The sequence below is a fragment of the Carlito syrichta genome, unplaced genomic scaffold (genome assembly GCF_000164805.1).
Source record: "Carlito syrichta isolate Samal-C Ts95f unplaced genomic scaffold, Tarsius_syrichta-2.0.1 Scaffold312222, whole genome shotgun sequence".
NCBI lineage: Eukaryota > Metazoa > Chordata > Mammalia > Primates > Tarsiidae > Carlito > Carlito syrichta.
The window spans coordinates 59225-69376 of record NW_007256318.1 but is presented as its reverse complement, the minus strand read 5'-3'; positions in this window follow the sequence as shown (position 1 = coordinate 69376).

The window sequence follows — 10152 nt, the reverse complement described above, 5'->3', positions numbered from 1 at the left end:
GTCGCCCAGACTGGAGTGCAGTGGCTGCTCCCGGCCACCGCAGCCTTGGCCTGCTGGGCTCCGGTGATCCTCTCACCTCAGCCTTCCAAGTAGCTGGAACTACAGGCGCACACTACCACGCCCGGCTAATTTTTTGATTTATTGTGGAGATGAGGTCTTGACAAGTTGCCCAGGCGGGTCTTGAACCCGCGGGCTCAGGCAATCCACTCACATTTTATTGCATTTTAAAAAACGATTGCCATCTGTATGAGAATAAAAAGTCAACATTTTAAGAGTGCTTAAATGGCCCCTGAGAACATGTCCTTGGATCTTGATTTGAGGACTCTAAATAACTTTTACAGTCTAAGCAGTATCTTTGTCCCCAAAGTTCATTCACTTGCTGCAGGAGTGAGCATCTGAGTTAATGAACAAAAATATTCTTCCTATATTACGAAGCAAGAATGTGGGTCCCAATCAAATAACTAGTCTTTGTTATTAAGCCAGTTAGTATTCTCCAGCTAATAGGTGGACTAATAGACCAGCCTCTTCTCCTTAAGGAGCTTACAATCTACTTGAGGAGACACACATATGCAAATTTTAATATTTGAAAGTACATATTCAAAGTTTGCTTATGAAGCTTCAACATTTCTTGGTCAACACACGAGGTTTATAATTTAGGCTTTGGAAACATTATCTGTTATTTGTGTTTGAATACATCATAAATCTTCAAGTCATATTATGTTCTTCTGTACTCTGAGCAATGCGATTTCTTCATTAAACCATCAGTGGTTTGAAGTGGCTTGAAATGAGGAAACCTGATAGTATTTGGACTTCGACATAATGAAAAAAAAAAACAACCTTTGTCAGAATGATCTTGAAAATTATAAACACAATAGTCAAACAAGGCTTTTGGGTGTTAAGTGTGTATACATGTATATATCTTTTAGAAAAACAAATGAAAAATCTCCACAGTACAACTAGATATTAATATACTGGGGGTGTCAAAATAAGTTTATACATTTTAAGAGGTGTTATCTATGTATTACTTTCTGAAAACAAATTGAATTACTATATAGCAATTAAAAAAACTATATAGCAATATATAGTATAACATTTGTTTAAAAGATGGTATTAATCAAATGAATGCTAACATCACCATGCAACAGGCAGGACTGTCAAAAAAAAATGGTTAAAGCATGGTTGTTGTTCAAGGAGTGCAAGATCATTTTGAAGTGGTATTTGAAATTCGAGAATGCTGTGGAAGTATAATGACAATGAAGTCATGAGTATGCAACAGAGCCACCAATTGCCTAACAACTTCAGGCATTCTGGTAAGTCTGAGATGCGTGGTCCTGTGTGTGATGTGCACGAGGGAAGATCTGGGAGGCCTCGCACAGCAACAAGTCCTACGGTAAGTAGCTTGCCATCATCAGAAGCATTTGGACGGTGATGGTCACCACTTTGAGCACCTCTTGTCATTGCAGCAGTCAAACGTGACTGACTTTCATCTTTTGTTATTGGTATATATTGAATATTACAATTTTAATGCAGTTTTTTCCTTTTTAAAAATGTGTATACTTTTTTGTCACCCTCTGTGTATCTGTAAAAGTTGTGTGGCATAAGAAATAAAAAGTATATGAAAGGAATGCACACTTCTCGTAAGTTTCAAAGAATGCACACTTCTTGTAAGTTTCAAGGTCTTTAAAATTAGAGATAAATTTACATACAATGAAAAGCCAAAATTAAGTAGAATTCAATCTAGTGATTTCTCTGAGAGAAAATGAGGGTACTCAGACTCTGTGATTAGGGAATGAAGTAATTGATAGATTTGAATGTTTGTTCCCTCCAATCTCATGGGGGTATATCCCTTATGAATGGCTTGGTGTTATTTTCTTGGCAATGAGTGAGTTCTTGCTGTATTAGTTCGTTGGACATCTGGTTGTTTTAAAGAGTCTGGTGCCTGCTTTCTCTCTTTTGCTTCTGCCCTCACCATGTGATACACCTGCTCCTGCTTCACCTTCAACCACGATTATAAGCTTCCTGAGGTCTCATCAGAAGCAGATGCTAGAGCCAGGCAGAACAGTGAGCCAAATAAACCTCTTTTCTTTATAAATTACCCAGCCTCAGGTATTTATAGCTATGCAAAATGAAGTATTTTGCAAGTAATATATAACGGGAACCCAAAACAGTGGACTGAGACCACCTGTTTGGAGGATGTTTAAATATAATTACTATAAAACAGGAACAGTTCTATCAGAACTGCTGACAAATATCCAGTCACTGTTCTGCCTCAAACCTCTGTTCAATAAGCAATTGCAATCTTTGACATGGCTTGAGATAATTCAAGTCTTTCAACTCTGGGAAGACTCAGAATTAAATATAGAGAAGTATAAGAAGGCTCAAACTTGTAGTTTCAATATGTTTTAGTAAAAAGAAATCTGCATATTTGGTATTTTAACTACTTGGAATATTTAAGGGAATAACAAATTGGAGTAAATGATCAGCTTGTAATTACAGTATTAAAATGTGTGATTCACATGCAGAAGATTGAAACAAGACCCCTACCTATCATCATACACAAAAATAAACTCTAAATGATTCAAAGACCTATATGTAAAACCTCAAACTATAAGAATCTTAGAAAATACTGGAGACACCCTTATGAAAATTGGAACTGGTAACCAATTCCTGATCAAAGCCCCAAGTGCCCATGCCATATGAGATAAGATAGACAAGTGGGACCTCATCAAACTGACAAGCTTCTGCAAAACAAAAGAAACCATCAGGAGAGTGGGGAGACAGCCCATGGACTGGAAAAAATATTTGCCAACTGTATATCTGACAAAGACCCACTGTCTAGGACCTACAAGGAACTCAAATATACCCAAAAGGAAAAAACAGTCCCATTACAAAGTGGGCAAAAGACATGAATAGACACTTCTCAAAAGAAGATATACAGGTGACCAACAGACACATGAAGAAGTTTCAGCCTCACTAATCATCAGAAAAATGCAAGTCAAAATGACATTGAGATATCACCTAACCCCAGTAAGAACGACCATCATTATAAAACAAACAGCAAAAGATGCTCGTGAGGATGTGAAAAAAGGAACAATGGGAATGCAAACTAGCGCAACCTCTTTGGAAAACAGAGTGGTGATTTCTAAAAGAACTAGACATGCACCTTCCATATGACCCAGCAATCCCTCTACTGGGAATATACCCGGAGTAACTCAAATCATTCTATAATAAATAAAGATACCTGCACACACATGTTTATTGCAGCATTATTCACAATAGTAAAAACATGGAACCAACGGTGCTGCCCATCGAATATGGACTGGATACATATACACAATGTGGTACATATACACAATGTAGTACATATACACAATGGATACAGATACACAATGTGGTACATATAAACAATGGATACATATACACAACGTGGTACATATACACAATGGAATATTATGCAGTCATAAAGAAGGACAAACGTGTACTTCACAGCAACTTGAATGGATTTAGAGTCTATCATACTCAGTGATCTATCACAGAAACAAAGAACAGAGCACCATAAGTTCTCACTCATAAGTGGACCCTGAACATTTGCCATAATACTATAAGAAAGGGTTTGGCAGTAGTGGGACACTGCAAGGATGGGAAGGGGGGACACAACATCAATAAGGGTACCTGATTTCAAACCGGGCAAAGTGGGGACCAAAGGGAGGCCCAAACTTTACCTGTTCAATGACCACTTGTATACCTAATCTTGAATTGTACCCCATATCTTTAAAATAAAAAAAATTTTAAAAATGTGTAATTCAATAATTGATTTAGACTTGTTATTTTAAGTTGAAATCTAACTAAGGTTGTAAACAGCACTGAACTGTTTAAAGAAAGCTTAAAATCATCACATATGAACTAGTTTATTGGACTTACAAGAATAATTTGAGTACATAGGAAGTTTGGTCAGTCAGACAACTAAAGGACTTTAAAAAGAAGTCAAGTATATACATTAATTGTATTCTAAGATACATAATTACAAAATTAAGTAAGTTTATTCAAAAGACAATTTAAAGAATGATTGTTCTAATTATTGGTTGATAAAAAGAATAATACAAATGGTAAGCCAAACCTGAATAGCTAGGTTTTTGAATTTATAGGAATAGCTAGGTTTTTGAATTTATAATTTTTTTTGTTTGTTTTTTTTGAGTTGGAGTCTCACTCTGTAGTCCAGACTGGAGTACAGTGGCCACTCCAGGCCACTGCAGCCTCGACCTGCTGGGCTCCAGCGATCCTTCCGCCTCAGCCTTTCAAGTACCTGGAACTACAGGCGCATGCTGCCACACCCAGCTAATTTTTTGGTTTATTGTAGAGATGAGGTCTTGCCAAGTTGCCCAGGCGGGTCTCGAACCTGCGGGCTCAGGCAATCTACTCACCTCAGTCTCCCAAAGCGCGGGATTACAGGCTGAGCCTCCGAGCCCGGCTTGAATTTATAATTTTAACATATTAAATATTGTTTTAAAACTGAGTTTATCTTCTGAATAATATATTCTTCACTAGAAGGCAAGGCAGAATCTTTAAAGGCAATAAGAAACTCACAATTTATACAATAAAAATGCTGCTTCTTTTACTTTTTATTTCAAATGAAAATATATGAGCAACTGTTATCTTAATCATCTCTGCAATTTTAGTACAATTGTGTTCTATTTTTATGCTACAAATGTAAAAAAAAATTGAGAAGGCTTTGTGGAAGTGTAAGAATACTGCCTGTTACCTCCATTTCATAGTACTTGCCCCTAAATTGTGGCCTAATTGGTGTTGTCAGAGAAATGTAGTGCTCATCTTTCCAGATCTTAGAGAATGTGGCTGTCCCCAGTAATGTACTTGTATCATGGAGTGGGTAATGTGAAGTCTCACCCTTCCAGCTCGCCCCTCACTCCATCTCCATTACAACCCACATCCCATTTTAGCAGTAGAAATACTTCTCTCAGAATCTGTTTGGGAAACAGCTATTGTTAGGGACTGAACTGTGTGGTCTCTTGCCCCTGCCCCATAAATTCATATGTTGAAGCCCAAATACCCATTGTGGTAGAATTTGGAGATTGCAATTGCTTATTGAACAGAGGTTTGAGGCAGAACAGTGACTGGACTTCATCAGTTAGATGAAGTCATGGAGTAGGGCTATCATGATGGAACATGTCCTTAGAAGAAGAGACACTAGAGAGTCTGCTTCCTCTGCTTCCTCTCTTTCTCTATTTCTCTCTACCATGTGAGGACACAGTGAGAAGGCTGCCATTTGTAAGTCAGGAAGAAAGCTTTTACCAGACACCTGAGTCAGCCTGTACCTAGATCTTGGACTTACCAGTCTCTAGAACTGTGAGAAAAAATTCCTGTTGTTTAAGTCACCAGTCTATGGCATTTTGTTAGAGCAGCCTGAGAAAACTACGGCTCTTCTTAAGGACAATGCTTATGATTAACAAAAATAGAAAAGTAAGATATCAATTGCATCCAAAATTGGACTTTCTAATGGCCAGTGTCAGTAATTGATTAGAGGACTGAGAGATAATGAAGATAATACATACTTTTTTCTACACTTTCCCATTGAATGGCTTATTTATAAACCTATTCCACAGCAGACACTTGAATAGTAAGTAGATCTTTTCCAGATCAAACAAAAGGGTAATCTCAAACAAAAGAGAAATTGATGATTGAATTGTGCAATAAATAGCAATTAAGTCCCCAATTTTTTTTGAGTCAGAGTCTCACTCTGTTGCCTAGGCTAGAGTGCAGTGGCATGCTCATGGCCACCGCAGCATTGACCTGCTGAGCTCAGGCAATCCTTCTGCCTCAACCTTCCAAGTACTAGAACTACAGGCGTGCGATACCACGCCCAGCTTATTTTTTAATTTATTGTAGAGACGAGGTCTCGCTAAGTTGCCCAGGTTGGTCTTGTCTTGGATCCCTGAGCTCAGGCAATCCTTTCCTTGGCCTCCCAAAGTGCTGGGATTACAGGCTTAAGCCATCGTGCCCAGCCTGTCCCCAGTTTTTCATCCCTTCCTGTGTCCATGTGCTTTGTCATGTACCTTTGCCCTCCCACCATGAACAATTTAGTTAGTATGTTAACACCCTACACCTCAACACTGGGCTCAGTCATGTGGCTTGACTGGCCATTGCAATGTTGTAGAGAGGATGCAAGCTGAGGCTTAAGTGGGCTTATGCATTGGGTTTGCTCTTCCCTTCACTTCTGCTGTCGACATGGGACATGCTGAGGCTAGCCTGTTGCCGGACAAAGGTGTAATCACCCCAGTTCCACCAGCCTGAATCAACCCGCAGCTGGACCAACCCAGACACATGAGCAGAGCTACCTAGCTGACCTCCACATAGTTGCAGATGCATGAGCTATCAATATAACATGACACACTGCGAATGTGAAAAACACTTGCCTTTCCTGGTCACTCCCATTACTAGAGGCAATGGATGATATTTATTTGCACGCCCTGATTGATACTTTCACAAAGAGAGTTAGAGCTGGTGTAAATTTAAACAACTATGAAAATATTGGGGCTCTAAGTTACTCTGCAAAAGTAGTGTCCAGACCTGTTTAAATGATGATGGCCCTCAGATCCTACACAGAGTTATTTGAAGGTGCCCCTTACATGATGACATTCCTGTTTTAGTTCTGCCTAAAATAATTTTTGACGTCAGTTAATTATCATTCTGTTGGAAACATGGCTACTTTAACACCTTGGCTCTTGACAAACAAGCATGTCTTCACATCATCAATATAGGATCTGTGAGGCGATAGTAATGATGTGTCTTTTAAGAGCTGATGGAGGGACCCAAGTCAACAATGTGTCACATCGAGAAGTGGTTCTTTGTTATCTAAATTGCCCGGGAGAGCAATGTCTGATGAATGCACTTCTCCAGCTCCTAGATAAGAGAAGAAAGCCTAATAGCTCTTTCACAGATGAGCATGGCTGCTTCCACTGCAGCCCTATGGATGGAAGAGAGTGACAGGGGCCAGAAGGAAGAGGCTGGACAGAAGACCCAGTAGGTGGCCACTACCTCCTTTGTTCCCAGGAGTCCCTTTCTCCCTGTAATGCCTTCTATCTGATCTCATTCAGCCAACGGGGTTTCTCCTGACATCCTGCAGCATATAAAAAAGATACCTGCACACGAATGTTTATCGCAGCATTGTTCACAATAGTAAGAACACAGAACCAACCATGCTGCCCATCAAAAGAAGACTGGATAAAAAAAAAATGTGCGTATATATACATGATGAAATATTATGCAGCCATAAAGAAGAACAAAATCATGAACTTCGCAGCAACCTGGATGGACTTAGAGTCTATAATACTAAGTGATATTTCACAGAAACAAAGAACCGAGTGTCACATGTTCTCACACATAAGCAAACCTTGAACAACTATTGTAATAGTATAAGAAAAGGATTGGCAGTAGCAGGAAACTGTAGGGGGGTTGGGGGCGGGGAGGTGGGATTGGCAGTACTAGGAATCTACCTGGGGAAGGGGGGGTACACCTCATCAACAAGGATAACTACATAATGAATATTTGTATACTGAATGGTAAGGAAAAGAGAGTAAGAGTTGACAAGGGATATTCTGTGTACATGACTGGAGGATGACCCTGGACATCCTAGGCTTTGGTGGCTTGGCTACCCATCCGGGACAAGGAAAGTAAACCAAATGTTCTGTAAACCAAGTGTTTTCGGCTGAGCATTTGGCTTATCGGAAAACTGAACTCGGACCCTAGCCAAGTGTGAGTTCATGAGTACTGAGTTAATTAATTGATGCCCATGCTGTTAGCAAGCAGGGTATCCTCTTTGTCTGAACACAGCATGGGAAAGAGCAGCAAGGGAGAGATGGAGATTTAGATTCTGGATTGGGCGATGCTGTCTCCAGTGCTGACCTCATCTGGGTGATGAGAATTTCCCCGAGATAGGATTGTAGGACGGTGGTAAAAAGTGTTTCCCCTCTTTTCCTTTTTTTCCCCCTCCTTACTAATATATGTTTCTATATCTAAGTAAAGTTGTTTAATTTTCTTCTGCTGGCGTATGGTGATATTCTTTGCAGATCGAGCCCAGTTAATATTAGACCGTGCATGGCAATACAGTAAAATTCCTTGCTGTCACATATACCTAACCCTGAATTGTTCCCCACATCTTTAAAATAAAAAAACTTAAAAGTTAAAAAAATAGGCTTTCTGAAAAAGCAGTTTTAGGTTCACAGCAAAATTGAGACGTTAGAGAGATATCCTCTGTCCCTTTTGCCCCCACACATGCCTCTCTCACTGTCAACATCCTCCATCAGAGTGGCACAAGGTTAATGAGCCTACACTGACACATTATCATCATACAAAATCTGTAGTTTATGTTAGGGATCACTCTTGGTGTTGTGCATGCTGTGGGTTTTGGCAAGTGTACAATGTATCCACCATTGTAATATCATACAGAGTAGTCTTACTGCTTTAAAAATCCTCTGTGCTTCACCTTTTTATCCCTCCCCCTCCTAGACATGGATCTTTATAAGGTCCCCATAGTTTTACCTTCTCCAGAATGCCACATAGTTGGAATTGTACAGTGTGTAGCCTTTTCAGATTGGCTTCTTTTACTTAGTAATATGCATGTCTTTTCATGACTTGAGTGCTTATTTGTTTTTAGTGCAGAATAACGTTCCATCATATGGATGAACCACAGTTCATTTATTCATTCGCCTATTGAAGGACATTGTAGCTGCTTGCAAATTTTGGTAATTATTATTTTTTTCAGTTTAATTAAAAGACTTTTTATTAACAATGTAAAATGTTAAATATTTTTACGATCTGAGCTAATTCCAGCATGCCCTATAAGATTTAACACTATGCTGATGTGCAGACACCATGCTTCAGGTTTCAATTAGAACAAAATGTAATATTTTATTTTATTTATTTATTTATTTTTGAGTTGGAGTTTCACTCTGTCGCCCAGACTGGAGTGCAGTGGCTGTTCCCAGCCACCGCAGCCTCGACCTGCTGGGCTCTGGCAATCCTTCTGCCTCAGACTTCCGAGTAGCCGGAATTACAGGCATGCGCTACCACGCCCGGCTGATTTTTTGATTTATTGTAGAGATGAGGTCTCACTGCCCAGGTGGGTCCCGAACCCGCGGGCTCAGGCAGTCCACTCACCTCAGCCTCCCAAAGGCCCGAGATTACAGGCTGAGCCACTCTCTTTTTTTTTTTAAATTCTGTAAAATACACATAACATAAAACTGACCATTTCAGCCATTTTAAATTGCACAATTCGGTAGAATTTAGCACATTCACAAGGTTGTGCAACCATCATCTCGATTTAACTCCAGAAAATTTCCGTCACCCCAAAAGGAAGCCCCATATCCTCATCATCAGTCACTCCCCACCCCCTTCCCAGCCCCTGGAAGCCACAAATCTGCCTCCTGTCTCTGTGAATTTGCCTGTTCTGGATGTTTCTTCTTTGAGTCGGAGTCGCACTTGGTCACCCAGGCTGGAGTGCAGGGTCATGCTCATGACTACCACGGCCTTGACCTGCTGGGTGGGCACAGGCAATCCTTGCACCTCAGCCTTCTGAGTAGCCAGAATTACAGGCGTGCGTCACCACGCCTGGCTAATTTTTTGATGTATTGTAAAGATAAGGTCTCACCAAATTACCTAGGCTGGTCTTGAACCCCTGGACTCAGGCAGTCCTCTTGCCTCCACCTCCCAAAGTTTTGGGACTACAGGCGTGAACTACCATGGCTGGCTGGACATTTCTATCAATGGAGTCACACAAGATGTTGCCTGCTGTGTCTGGGTTCTCTCACTCTATGTCATGTGTTCGAGGTTCGGCCACGCTGTAGCCTATGTCAGAACTTCAGTCCTTCTTCTTCTTCTTATGTTTTTTAGTTATTAGATGTTTTCTGGAGACAGGGTCCACTGTGTTGCCCAGACTGACCTTGAGTTCCCAGCCTCAAGCGATTCTCCCACCTCGGCCTCCCAAAATGCTGGGATCACAGGTTGTGAACCCCTACACCTGGTCTCCTTTTCCTTTCTATGGCTGGATACTACTCTAAATGAATGAACCACTTAAAAAAAAAAAATTCAAGCCGGGCTCAGTGGCCCAGCCTGTAATCCCACGCCTTTGGGAGGCTGAGG